Source organism: Copidosoma floridanum, unplaced genomic scaffold (assembly GCF_036245765.1).
Source record: "Copidosoma floridanum isolate Cflo_tuat_1 unplaced genomic scaffold, Cflo_Japanese_pri ptg000006l, whole genome shotgun sequence".
Taxonomy (NCBI): domain Eukaryota; kingdom Metazoa; phylum Arthropoda; class Insecta; order Hymenoptera; family Encyrtidae; genus Copidosoma; species Copidosoma floridanum.
Window position 1 is genome coordinate 13,110,505 of NW_028321883.1, and position 15,027 is coordinate 13,125,531.

The 15,027-nt window shown below is 39.4% G+C and overlaps 1 protein-coding gene across 6 annotated transcripts in view; it reads left to right on the top strand.

Annotated features, from left to right (window-relative positions):
• The window catches only part of LOC106640535 (serine/threonine-protein phosphatase 4 regulatory subunit 1), a 303,355-nt gene that overhangs the window by 272,847 nt on the left and 15,481 nt on the right, over nucleotides 1–15,027 (top strand). The window lies entirely within an intron of this gene.

The following is a 15,027-nucleotide window of genomic DNA, read 5'->3' on the forward strand; positions in this document are numbered from 1 at the left end:
CACGCAGTAGATCGATTATAAGTTTGAACGGCCGTTCAGTGAAACAGATTTATTATTGAACATAAGAACGGCAGATTTTTGTGTACATGTACATATATATATATATATTTGTGTTTTGCTTCTGTTTTTCGTGCCCTTTTTTTTTAATGTACCTTATTATTTTAGCCTTTTTTTCAAGGAGCTATTGTTCATTTTTTATTTTGTCTTATTGTTGTTTTGAGTTATCTGTATCATTATACAAGTAAACAGTGTGAACCGCACGCCTATCGCATCCAATTTCCCAGTTGATCAGAAGTAGGTACCTACATTTCCCACTTAAATTTAAAAACATAATATCCACGATAGCGTGGTTAAATAAATTGAAAGCAACTGCGTTTGTTTTCGTGGATGGTACACTCTAAGTACATGCGTACAAAACTAGTTCTAAAGTAATTTGGGTTTTTAATCAATCTTGTGTATTTGACAAAATAATTAGCACTGTTGTGGTCCCTTTTTACTTAATTCCACATATTAAAGGACTCTGATCTTTGTGTTGAAAAAATTCCATCATTTTCTCCAAGACTTGTCTCACTTATTCATTGAGATGAGCCGCAAAAAAAGGAAATGTGAGATCTTAACCAGAGAACAGTGATCCATTCTCCGCCTCCCCCCTCTTTCTGCACATGAAATTCTCGGTGCATCGCCACAATTCATTTCCGTCGAATAAGCGAAACGAAAGAAAAGAAGAATGAACGACAAGCCACTCTTGACCCAGCTTGCACTCACGACTCCTGGGATTCGTAGGAAAAAAAAAGAACAAGAGGCATAGGTGGCGACGAGCCATTACAAAGTTTCCTCTCGACTAATTCTAATCGCGCGTCGTATAGCCTGGCGACACCGTGTCACATACGCTGGAAAGCCAGAGTCTTATCGCTTCGAAAACGCCTCGGGAAGTTCACCTCGGCTCTGTTTTCTATCTTTTTTTTACTCTTCCATTTTTCTCTCCCCCTACCCCCCCCCCCAGCCCCCCTCTAATTCTCATTAGCGCCCGGCTCGGCAGACGAGAGCCCGGGCGATGATAATATATCTCCTCGCGTTATTTTCCATGACGTCGCTCCTCGAGCTTCTTTCTTTCCTCCAAGGCTTTTTCTACTACTTACTATTCGCGAGCCCCCCTTTTCCCCCCTCTATGTCTCGGCTTCGATTTCTCGATCATTTTTTTTTGCGCTTCGACTCGCTTGCGCGACTTCGCGCATGAGTACAGCTCGTCGATTCGGCCGTGAAACTTTTTACTTTTTTTAACCTTTCCTCGTTTCGTTGCTAAAAGTGTGTTTTTCTATTTTTTACATCCCTAAGCAAACTTGAAATTCGATCGCGAGGCAATCGCTCGTAGCCTCATCTCTTAGACCCGCTTGTTTTACGTAACAAAATCGTCCGATGCTCAAGCGTATTATTTCCGCCGAAGACGTTCTCCTTCCCGGCAGGTTTCAAAGAAAAACGATAGTAACCACGAAAACTAGGTCGGTCAGTCAGTCAATCAGTTATTTCTCAATATAATTTTTCTTTGCTTTGATACGCATCTTATTCACAAGTATCTGCGTGATTGTTGTGGAAATACCATAAGCCACGGTTTAACCCGATGCTTGTTCAAAAATATCGGGCATCTGAAACGAGGTGCGCGCTCGTGTTTGGAGTTGGCGTGTTAAACGAATGATGGTTTTATTTTATGCGCGCTGTTGTTGGAAATAACTACTTACGAAAGAGTTGAGTAACTCTTATTGTTAGCGTAAAAAAAGTCAATTTATTACAAAAACGTTGGGGGGTCAGTTGTTGATACTGCTGTATAAGTAGGTACATTATGATCATACAAAATGAGTATAAATTTTATGTACGATGTATTCAACTTGGAATTAGTACGTCTCAACGACGAATATACCGACTAATTGCCCATCCTCCATCGTCTTACAATTGTTTCAAAATATTATTTATTTCCTATGTTAGAAGATCAAAAAACATTACACTACGTTATACCGTTACAAAAGTATGACTGCACAATAATTTATTAATCACGCTTTTAATACATCTATTCGTGATTGTGAATTTGTTCTCAACTTATTTTACTTTTCCAACTTTACAATAGTACTAACTAACATTAAGCTTACATTGGGATAATTAACACTAATTGTAGAAAATATCAAAAATTACATTTCAAACTTGACCATTGTAAGCACGACTACGAGTCTTGAATGATGTTTCTCATGATAATTCATTAAATGGGTTCTTAAAGTATAGATATAGTCATTACAGTAATCTGTAGTTTTTCATTTTTGATAAATAAAACAGAACTTATTGTTAGTTTGATTTTTTGCTTACGTCTGATGCATGTCTATGTATTATATTTTTATGTACGTCAAACGGTAAAATTATACCGTTAAAAGTCGATTGTATTAAAATTTGCCGACAAAATGGCGACTGTCAATTTATACGTAATATCAATACGAAGTGCAATTCAGCCAGCCTCTTTCTGCAAAGTTTCGCTATGGATGAATTTTAAAAACTTTGGTCACAATATACAGCGCTGAGCAATAATTTATCCAAAAGTTTTCATGGGTTAAACTTGAAGAAGAAAAACAAACAAATCGTTTAAACTTTTAATTTAGTGAAATTGTTTTTTCTACTTCAAGCTTTTTTCTATTGATTTTTTTTTAAGATGGCTAGTTACAACGATTCCGTACAAAGGACGAGGTTTGTTTCTAGTCGTACACCTAAAATTGTATAAAATTATAACAGTTCTATTTTTGTACATAAATTAAATAATGGTATGTATTTTTTTTTCCATCTATAAATTTTGATTGTCATCGATTGATTCGTTCTGTGATGGGCATGTAACCTTGAAAATCTGATTAAATAATCAGTAGTTTAAATTTTTGCATTGAATAAAAATTAAAACTATGTCTCTCATAGTAGCAAATTATCCAATTATTCTAACAAATTTGGAAAATTAAATATTTGTTACTAACCGTAAGGGGATTGGCGCGCGAAGCGTGCAGGAGCGGAGCCCCTAATGTATACAGTTATTATGTGTGCACAATTTTTGTATCTAATCTTGTTGAATAATAAACACTACAAACAAACATTATGGTACAAGGCTTTGAGTTTGTGTAATATTAAAAATAAAACAAGGATTTCCTGTGATGGAACAACCAGTTATTGAACTTTTAACGTATTGGGAATATGCCTGTACCACGTAACACAGCGATATATATATATATACACGACTACTAGAGGAAAAGTAGTACAGGATCTATGGGAGACATTAAGTTTTTATTTTTTTTCGTGGTGGAAAAGGTGTTGAACACAAAAAATTATTAGATTACATATTTTTAACATTATGAGAGTTAGGTTCTTATTTTTTTTACATGATGCAATCGTTTATCAAGGCCGAAAACATCTTTTTAAAGGTACGCCGAATATATATATATATATATCCATGTCACGCGGCACAGGCACATTACCAATAGCATATCCGTTAAAAAAAAGGATTAGCAAAAAAAACATCCGACTCACCCATCTACCCTCTATTCTTGCTTCGAGCAGACGACCGTTGACCATAATGTATAAATATTATTGTACATAGTCATAATACTTATTTTGCTTCCAAGCGCTCCTTTTTACTTGTGGTGTCTTTACCCCAGCTGATAGGACAGAATTAATATCCTTCCGGCGGGTCAACAAGGGTCAAGGGTGCCGTTAAAACGCTTAGCAAGATAAAAAAAAAAAAAAAAAAAAAATGTGTAGTCCGAAAATAGAGAAAAATTTACGTTTGAATCTACAAACTCCTCCGCTCACCGTCATCACGGCGCATGGCGTCAAGGGCCGAGCTCCATCCTTCTCCCTGTCGAGCGCTCCTTCCATTCCTGTAATTTCTTACGAGCACAAAAATAGCAGTAGCTCTCCCTCGTTTATTTCTGCTCCTCTCCCGTTGGCTTTTTTTTTTTTTTTTTTTTTTTTTTTTTTTTCAAGCACAAGGGAGTAAGAAGAGTCGAGAAAAGATGCGGGCCTCACGAGAGAAAGACAGAGCTGCAGTGGGAAAAGGAAGGAAGAAAGGGCTGGCTATCGCCACTTACATATACTATACCGCTGTTGCCCTGTAGGTAGGTACTAGCACGACGGCGAGTGAGAGCTGCACTTCCGGTGCACGTGTGCTGAACACCGGAAGTTCACTCGTTGCTTATACGCACGCGCACATGGATATCGGGTTCTCTACGGCATCAGTATATTCAGAATCATGTGTATTCTTCTTACGGAGACTCTCCCTTTTTCCGAGCAAAAATTCTCTCTCGATTCCACGTTTACGCATCTTATCTCGGTCATTCGTGGTACCACGTAACGTGAAAAATTTTAGTCTTTTTTTTTTTAATCAGCCAATATCCCCTGCTCATATGGGCCTCTTCATTGATAATTATCCTCTTATTCTCTTTGATCTATCATATAGGTACATATATTCCACCACCACGTAACTCAAGGTGACTCTACAACAAGCATGTGTACTACTGAGTTTGACTCACGAGGGAAATAAAAGAAAGAAAACAACTTTTTAATCGAGTGGGCGAAGCCATGGGGGTCCGCAAAAGAAACTCTAGGCCTCACGGCACACACAAAACAAGGGTTAATAAACAAGCACAGTCCTCCGTTTGGAAGTTGTTTCCCGAAGCGTGTGTTTTGCCGTTGCGTGATCGGTGGTCCCCCACTGCTGCAGCGCGTGCTCGCTTCCTCCCGTGAAGTGAACGAGCTCGAGTGTATGTAGAAAAAGCCAGAGGGAGAAAGGGTCGTGTGCATAAATGCCCCCCTCGGGGGGGTTCGAAGTTGGAGTCAAACAGCCAAAGTCGGAAGGAGAAGTTACGCAGAGGGGGGGTGGAGGAGGAATAATAACGATCGCGTTGGGGCTGAACGGGTGTGGGCGTGTGTATGGGGCCATCGAAGTTACAGAACGTTCGCCAAATAGGAGGTGAGCTGCTGAAGTACGGAGCCAGGGGCGTGTAGTTAAGCAGCGAAGGATCTGTATACACTTTCAACAAAAATGGCGTATCTCAAGGGGGGGGGATCAGAAAAGTTTCGTGTCAGGGTGCGATTAAAACTGAGCGCCAAAACGCGTGATTTACGTATTTGCCTCTCCTGACGACTTACCTTTTTCGTTAGTTTATTTTTCATGCACGTAAAGGTGTTTTTATCTTCCTTCTTTGTTGTTACTTGCTACTTCTTTTACGTTCATTTGTTGCTAAAGTACTTTTAGCCGATCCCATTGCGTGAGTTAATCTTTGCGTGTACACAACAACACGCGTGTGGTGCAAAGGGCACGGGGCTTGTACGCCCACGTGTTTAAGTACGTTCCCAAAAGAGGAATGAGTAAAAAGAGAATGATAGCTCTGATAGAACGTTTTGAGCTCGTGTGAGGGGAAATTGGGGTGGATGCGTGAAGTTGCCGCTTCGTTTGGCCCGAGCAAGGTGTCAAAGGGGGGTTGCCCAGGCTTATTTCTGCGGTCAGTTGATTTTCTATTCGCCCTTCTGCTATGTATGAGATTCGGTTTTGTGTGCGTGTTCGTACATAGGTGTACACCACTACGTTGGATTCAAAGTTTGTCTTTCGCATGTGGTCAACACCCGTATACGTGGTGTTAGTTTTGCCAGTCGGCGAAGTTGGGGAGGGGGGGGCTGTGGGAGTCACTCACCACACCTTTTGACTATTACATAATTTGTTTACTTTTCTTTTTTTTTTTTTTTTTTTTTTTTTTTTTACTATGGCTACAGGAATCGAAACTTATTATATATACTCGCGTATGTCATTATGGTTGAAAACAGTGCTGGTTATACTGAACTGATGGCGTGTTATGCGTGTTTTTCTCATGTCTCTTTAGATTCGCAATTGCGTTTGATAAAATAAAATGCACGATATATATCCATGTGTTTTAGCCAATTATTGAGTGGTTAGCATTAAAATGAGCAGTAAATAAGTATACCTATACGTATATGCTGTATACAAATTGATGATTTGAAATTTAAAAAGTGGAGAGCCCCGCAGAGACAAATGAAGCAGAAAGAGGAGGGAGGTCAGGTCAGTGCACTTAGCCGGGGGAATCCCCCGATGTCGTTGACTGGGGCATTAACAGAGGGCACGCAACGGAGGGCTTACATATATATATATATATATATATATATATTGTATACACACATGTGTATACATATATTTTGAAAAATACTACGCACATGGTTAAGGAGGCTTGGGCGTTTGGTGTCGTATCTATTGAGGGGCCCCTGTGGGGTACTTGTCATACAAATGATTCTTTGTAATATTTTTTTTATAATCATTTTGATTATACACATGTGTGAACAAAATAGCAATAATACGCGGAAAAGTCATTGGGAAAATCGATATTAAAAAATTTATTAGTTTTCCCGAGGTACCTTGTGTAAAGACGACGGCCCTGCCACGATAAAGCTGACAACACTGTACTCTCTTGCTCTCATCTGCTATTATATACCTATACTTGTGTTTGACTTAAATTTTCATGCTTGTATGTTTATGAATGTACAGCGCATGCGCACTTACAGTATCTGAACAAAACAATTCTCATGTTCGATGTTTTCCTCGCTATTTTCTCAAAATTTAACGTGTTGATCCTATTCTTTTTTTTAAATAATAGATTCTTTATACTTTCAAGTACATGTACCAATTTAATGTGTGGGCCCACAGCTTTTTATTGCGCTACGGTAGTCTATTGAATTTCGGGTTCCGTAAGGTTGCGTGTTAACATGACGAATTTTCACAAGCGATTTTCTCGAAAATAAATGTGTTGACCTACCTATTTTGTTTTCCTAAAAAAATCTAGCAAACTTTATCTATATAATCTCTGAATTTCAGACCTAGCCAACATTTAATTCAAAATCGCCCAAGCCTCCTTAAAAGGAAGCTCGACAGAGAGAAAAAAAGAAGAGAGCGCACAAAACGGAAGAGAAAAACTCCCTACACGCAAGCGGGAGAGGAAGAGATCAGAAATAAAATGTGCATCGCGTATATTTATAAATCGCGCGCATCTCCCGAATACCAGAGCAGACCCCCGCGGCGCGTGCCACCGTCGTCGTCTTTGCTGCTTTCACTCTCCTTCTGTATATATACCCTCGCGTCTTTTGCATTGTTTTTTTTCTTCCTTTCCTCTGTTGCTACCTTCGTTATATACCACTGCGCCAGTCCACATGTGGCGTACGTACATACATACAATTATAGATGCAGCCGGGAAAAACGAGGTGACGCCTCGTAAGATGGAAGTGAGAGGTACAAGGAGGGGCCCGTGCTTTTCTCTCTTCGTCTCCGACATTTTGGGAATCAGGAGGGCATGACCCTCTTCCCCCTTTTCTCAGTTCATGGGGGCTTTTATCCGTATATTACCGGAACGCGGTAAGGAAGAGTTTTGCTGATGAACGAGCCAGCCTTCGGCATATACTCGGGCAGAGTTTCGAGCGGACTAGCCGTGACTGATAATGGGTCGATGGAATTGATTCGGTGAGTGTATTTATATAGGGAATCGTATCCTCGATTTATTGGCCCCCGTTCGGAGTTTTTTTTTTTTTTTGAGGGTATAAGGTTCTGAGAGAAATAACACGGGACCTCCCTTCCCTCTTTGGTACGGTCGGAACTCTCGTGGAAGAGTTTGGGTTCGGTCAGAGTTTCTAATTGTTGAGGAAGAGTTCGAGTCATCGGAATGACTATCAGGTTCACGAAACTCTTGGTTAAAAAATTTAATTTTATTTTAAACGAAAATCAAATCCCCGTGCAGCAGCGCGTATAGGAGAATAAGAAAACTTGGGACTGACTCTCGTTTTGATGACTCTTTCTTGACTGGTTAAAACGCGAATAAACTTAAGGCTTGGGGTTGATTCGTAAAATTTACTATTACATGGGATTAGGTAGGTTGCTGGGAAAAAAAATAATAATAAAAAAAGAATCGAAGGCTACATCTGCTTAAGGGGGTTAGAGTGATAAAGTCAGTCTCAAAAGTTGGTTTAAATTAAAAATTGGTTTTTTTTAATCATTATTCTTGATGAATCATGCGAGCTATTCCGTGTCGTTCAGCAAAAGATTACTAATAGTCGAAAAATAAAAAAATTAATACTACAAAAATGGATTTATGTGCAGTGTTTTATCTCACGTCTGCTCCATATAATTATACCAATGACATTTTTTTCAAACTTTTACTTAAAGTATTTCTCAAACCGTGACGGTTGGCTTCCTCAAATTTGGTTATGTTATTCTAATTGTTATTTACAATAAGATACTAGTTTTTTACAAGATTTGTAAAAACATTTTCCAAGTAATTCATGAAAATTGAAATGCCGTTCTCATAAGAGCCTGTGTATAAGATCCAAAGTTTGCTATTTTTTTTCTCAAAAACTGTGACGCTACGTTTCCTGAAATTTTAATATGTTGTTAACATAATGAAAATAAACACATTATAATTTTTTGAAGACTGTCGTAAAAAATTTGTTTTTCGTTGTAACCTCCTTAAACATTAAATTATTAACATAGTCTTTTATCGAAAAACAAGTTTCATTCTTAATAAAAAAAATGAACAAAAATTTCGTTGGTTGAGCAAGACCATTTAAAATTTCATTCTTGTCATTATGTGATTCACGAACTAATTAATTGTCACACTTAAAATAGCTGTATAAACCCTCACTGATGGTCCACTTTACTAGACACATTTTTTTCATCATTTTATTTTACCTAGGCTTACAACTGAAAATACTGAAGAGATTCCTTAAATCGCCCTGCAGACCTTCCTGTCTTGGAGATTGAAAACTAAAAAATGGCCCAGTAAAAAAATCATTTTTATTTACATAGTGCAATCGGAAGAATTACGTTGAAATTAAATCCAAGTGGAACCACATTGCAACGACCAACTGAATTCAAGATTATAATTATTTGGAAAAAAAATATCATTTCTCAACATGTAACACTGAGACACCCCATTATTTATAGTCAACATATTAATGTTAGCTGCATAGATAACCTGTATGTTTTCGGATAAGTGATGCAATGTATTACTAAACTTGACAAATTTCCAGATCAATGTAGAAAGAGTTGATCAAAACTAAATATGTTAACTTCAAACATATGTATAGTTGCTTAAAATTAAACATGCCTATGTTAACAGTTAACATGTATGTTAATAATGAACAATTGGATCTCTCAGTGAATAAACGTGATATTTTAATAAAAAGTTATGAGTTAATAGAAAAACGACCACTTTACCCAGTTATCTGATTTTACCAAATGAAATAATCTTGATTAAATATAGCAACCCCATTATTTTTGTCTATTGCAATTACATCAATCAAAATAATTTTTCCTCCTGATTATTCATAAAAAAGATAGTTTATGCACCCACGATCGTGCGTACGGTGTAGCTTTTCCGGCGAGAGGAAGGCGTCCTTCTTTGGTCTGTTTCGTCCGGCTTATTTTTAGCGCAGTTGAAAAACTACGTCACACTTCCTCTTCCTTGGCATCCTCTTTCGACACACATGCGTATTACACGTACACGTTTAAACGCACGCACCAACGGGGGGTCTTCCTCTTTCCACTTTTTTTCTCGTCCCTTGCATCTCCCTCGTTTTCCTAGCGCTACACTCTTAAAGTTTTGGTAAAAATAGAATCGAAGCAGTTGGTGTTTTTCGAGGGCCCGAGTCGAGTGTAATAAGGAGCACGTTTCGTGTTTGTGCTGCTGCAGTCGAGTCGTTGGTCTTTGCGAACGAAATATCCGAGTATATATACCTCTCATACTGTACTTCGATGGATTTTTATGCATAAAGATCCCTTGGACATTATAAATTGAAAAATTCAAAATTTCTCAAACGATTCGGTAACGTGATTTAAATGTATTTTGCGCACAGAGATACTCGTTGAGAAAAAAAAATTACTGTACTTAAGTGGTAATCTAGTGTCATTCGCTGTCTAGGAACTTTTTACTTTGGCCAACCTAACTTTTACAGTTTCGGGTAGTATAAATTTCTACTGTACAAACAGTTAAAATCACAGTACTTAAGATAAAAATTACTGTTCTTGACAATTAAAAGTCTCTAGATGACTGAACATCAGTACCAGATAAAGATTCTAGCGCAGTCGTTTTTGTTATTTTTCCTACCTTTTGATCTCAAAATGGCACCTTTGCTGCTTGATTTTTTTTTTTACCTTTGGTGTATCGTAGAAAAAAAAAAGATCTTTAAATATTTACATAGGGGAGAAAAGGATCGTATGTTAAAAAAAAAGTAAGGAAGAAAAAGCTAATTAATTTGGATTTAAAAAACCCCCAAGTCAAACAATTTTTTTTTTTGCAATGGCAGCAATATTATTTTATTGATAATACAAGGTAATTTAAAAGAAATCAAGATTTTTTAAACTATAAAGTTACCCTCAGATTACTGTAATAAACTAAAAAATTAGTGATTCATAAGTTGATAAAAAAAAATGCCTGGTAACGCAACTTTAGCACATTTTTTGCTTTATTTTTCTTTTCACGTCATCCCAAGAGTGATTCAGTTCGGACTTAATACTTGACAAGGTGATTTCACTCGTTCCTAAAAACAGTTGTATATCGCCACTGGATATTGCAAAGAAAAAAAAATTTTTCTGAGTTTTTACCGCAATTTCGCTGAATCGAGGAAAAAAAGAAAATTCCAAAATCGTTTTGATCCTCTGATCAGCCGATCGGTACTGCCACAGAAACGTTCTGAGATCATCTCGGCTCTCATTTCTCTTCAGTGAGTTTAATTTCTAAACAGCTAAAAAAAAAAAAATAACGGCTACCCATACTTGCGACTCGCCTGCAACAAAGAAGAAAAAAAGGGCTGAGTGACAGCCAACTTCCGTATACGTACACAGATCTACAGATTGTGCACCACGTGTACGACGCCCATTTATATTTTTCATTTGGCCGTAGATCGCACTTGATAGGCCGTCTCGATCGGCGTGCTCGTGTTGATTGGCGGCAACGTGCGTTGTTATTTTTGTTTTTGTCCCCTGCATGTAATTGCTCTCTCTCTCTCTCTCTCTCTCTCTCTCTCGTCACGTTTGAACGAGTGCACGCGTCCATCATACATATAGGTATATATATATATATATATATATATATACACACACGTGAAATTGCCTCTCGGTCGAAATTTAGAAAGCAGCGCGGCTTTGCCACCCTCTCGCGAGCAAAAAACCGACACTTCCTGGAAGCTCCTCGGTGTACACCGCCTCCTTGAAACGGGACAAAAAGGAAACGTTGACTTACCGCGAAGGGAGACGCAGCAGTTAACTCCACGTAAGCGCGCTTATTTTTAGAGAAAAGACAGCGATTGAGAGAATAGCGTCCGCTATGTTATTTGCCTTATAAGAGGAAGGAAGAGGAGGGGGCGAGATAAGGCGCGAGTGATCGATGGTTCGAGGCTGATGCTACAGCCGTGGGCGCGTCCGTCTCCACGTCTTGGCGCATTTTTGAGACCCAGACCACGGAAATGTTCCACTGTGCGTATACAATATATTATATCTATAGAGAGCTAGTGGCGAAGATTTTGCGCAGGGCAAGTTTTTTTGTTTTTCCTACCTAGTTGAAAAACCCTACATTATAACACGTAGGTGTACGCGACTTGAATCACGCAGGGGCCTGAATGACGTGTGGAAATACCTTCGGGGCATTGGTGTTCCAGTACCCACAGCTGTATCTTCAAATTTTGTCCAAGCGGATTAGCTCAATCCTCGTTTTGTGGGTACTTTTATACTCTTGTCTGCTCCCGTTGCCATGTCTGCTAGTCTACCGTTGGGAGATGGTTTACAAATTTTATCTAACCACGTGAGTTACCTTTGTCTACCATCTTATCTTTGTTGTTATATTTATATTCGCTGAATGGGATTATTAGACTCATTAGCTATGTCTTGGGTTGATTACTTTCTCTCGGGTGGATCACAAGCTGTTTGACTGACGGATATTGGTACTATTTCCGACTAGCTGAATAGGGTTTGTTTGATCAAGGATATATTAATCTTGTGCGGACCACATTCATAATGACCTCTCCTCGGTCAAGTATTTTGATGGTTGGAAGAGGTGTTGGCGATGTAGTTAACTCTGACTTGAGCCATGACTTCCTCGTTGGTATCCGAGCAAAAGCCGAATAACGTTTCAGAGAGTCAAAGGGTTTTTGAGCCTATGTACATTTTCAACCCCATGTATCGCGTAAGCCTCGACGTACAATCGACCCTCGAATCGATAATTTTATCACAAAGTGTATCTACTCGATTGGTATCGCGTCTTTTTGATACGAAAACCCTCTGGTGTAGTACAGGTACACTCGTGTAACTTTGCTCCTTACAGAATCAGCGACGAATACCTTTGAAAGTCCAAAAATCCACGTGTAATCCTCGCGCTCGACTGCAGGTATTAGCGTCAAAAGGATCAGCCTCGCGCTTACCGAACCACGGCGAGGGTACTTTTCCAGAGACATGTGTCATCTGCCCCTCCCCCCCCCCGCCTAATTTCCACCGACCCCTCAACATGAGCCGGCTGGCTATACCCGCGCGCACACAGGACTCTCGACTTTTGGAGGGAAAACTTCCGGAAGGGAAAAATAGAGGGGGTGTCGAGGATCGATCGTACCGAAGGAAGGACGGGTTTCCCGGCCCTTCAAGGAGAGCCGTGCGCAATGTGTATCTATACATTTAGCGCCGAGCAGTGGTATAATAATAGCGCGCGCGCGCGCGCTTCCAGAAAAAGGACACGGATAGATCGACGGCAGCTGGGAACATACACCTTGGCCCGCATGGGTGGATGGGATGAGGATGTATTATACACTATGTGCGTAGCAGCAGCAGCAGCAGCGGTTAATGTATTTTCGACGAGGCGCGTGCCAGGACGCGTGCCCTTTTTTCTCTCCCTCCTGCTCTATCGTCCTCTCGCGTCTTCTTCCCTTCTTTTCGTGTGTGTGATCCGGTGGTGTCGATGCCCTTACGTCTAGTCCTTGATCGGGGCCCATGTTGGTTATTCTCTCTTTCTCTCTCGTTTCGCTCAGTTTTGGGCCGACAATTTGCGCTTGGAGCTGCATTTTTTCTCTTTTGGAATTGCGGTTTTCGAAGGATATACCGGAAAAGGGGAACTCTGCGGTCGGGGATCACGTGCAACCCCATGGTGGCTGAAAAAAGTAGTTTTTTTTCTTTTTTTTTTTTTTTTCTTTTTTTTTTCAACTCGATAAAAACTATCGCTCGCCTAATTTCGTTGACTCGGCACTTGCGCAAACGTGCACCTAGAAAAAAAGTTTCTCAAGAGACGTGTTTATATTTGAAGAGGAAAAGGGGAAAAAAAAACCCCAAGAGGATGAACTTGTTCTTGTAACTCGAGCCCGAGGTAATAAAACATTCACCGCAGATGTGACGGAAACAACTTCCACATTATAATATACAAACGGTATATATATTTTGCTTTGCTCCGTGGCTCCCCTCTTTCCTCCCTCGGGGTCGCCGCGGCGCCTGCACGCCTCGAGCGATCACCAGCAGTTGAAAAAGCTCTGGCGCGCAGCTTGTGCCCGGAAAAATCATAGGGTGCCCACGCGAGGGGCCCAATGAGAGACAGAGATACGCGCGCACGTTCATCCTCTCTCGCTTCTTTTTTCGACCGGCTGTCGTTTTCGATCCTCCATCTCTCTCTCCCTTTTTTTCTCGAGCGAGAGGGAGAGGTGCGGTCTTCCCGCCAAAGGAAAACTCGGGGAAAGCCCCGGCAGTTGCGCCCACGCGTCCCTTCCGTGCGCGTCGTTTTCCTGCGCACTCCCTCGCCGTGTTTTCCCAAGGTCTCGGGATTCCACGCGCACTTTTATACCCGAGAAGGCGTGTAGGTTTTCGCTGTACGCGCGAGAGCCCTGTTCCCGCCGAAATTTTTGGCAGCCGGTTCGTTTCTGTCGGGCGTCTGGTGCACAGGCAGTTTCAAGTGTTGACGAGTGCGCTTTTTTTTCATCCCTGGAGTTTTACGCAGTTTGTCACTTTCAAGTCTCCTGCGCGATAACGGTGATTTCTGGTGTCTCGGTGCAATCGTCACATTTTTTGGCTCTGTAAGTTACAATTTTTCTTCATTGTCTTATTTCGGATCTTTTATACCGTGTAAAATGTGCTAAACAATTATAGGAGTAATAAAATTTATAATAAAATGGTTATTCTTTGATTGGCTGCCCATATAAGATGTTGTCTTCAAATATCAAAACTATAACTCTAGAGTATTACCTCGAAACGCCCTACAAAAGTTTAATCGTAACTATTAAAAAAATAATTTTAAAAATGTTAAGGGTGAAAATTACAGTAATGCCGATAAGTTGAGGAGTGCATTTGAAATAATTTTTAGTACGGGTGTAAATAATTCTTAACTATACTGTAGGGGTAATTTTTAAATTCAGAATGAACGTGAGTGTTTAAAATTTTTATGGTGAAACTAGTCATTAATTCTGCAAGATACTTTTTATAGCAAAATAGCAAGTAAGCTATGTCATAATTTTTTTTTTTGGTGCTATCATTTATGTTATAAACAAAGAATCATTAAATAATACTCTTAGACTAAATTTTTTTTAAATAAGGGTAAACAATGTTAAGATTTTATAGTAGTTTGGCCTCCAAACTTTAGCATCGTTTTTTACGGTGAAAATTCCTGTAACTTTTTTATCCTCCTGTTTATTATTATCGCTTTGGCAGCCACTAATAAAATTATATTTAACCGTTAATAATGACTTGTACCAATTTTACTAACAATCAACATTGAGTTCGAAGTACTTTGAAATAGATCGAACAAAATTGAAACAAAATAATTTGGCTTTTAAAAATCCACGGATGCTTCGAGGAATAATTTTATTTTATTTCAAAAACCTACGTGTGCTTGGAAAAATCTTGAAAATTCCATTGTGAACTTCCAGAAATTTTTCTACTTTAAATTATACCGAGTTTTCAGAAAAAGGGAAAGGTTGAGTTTTTCGAAATAGGGG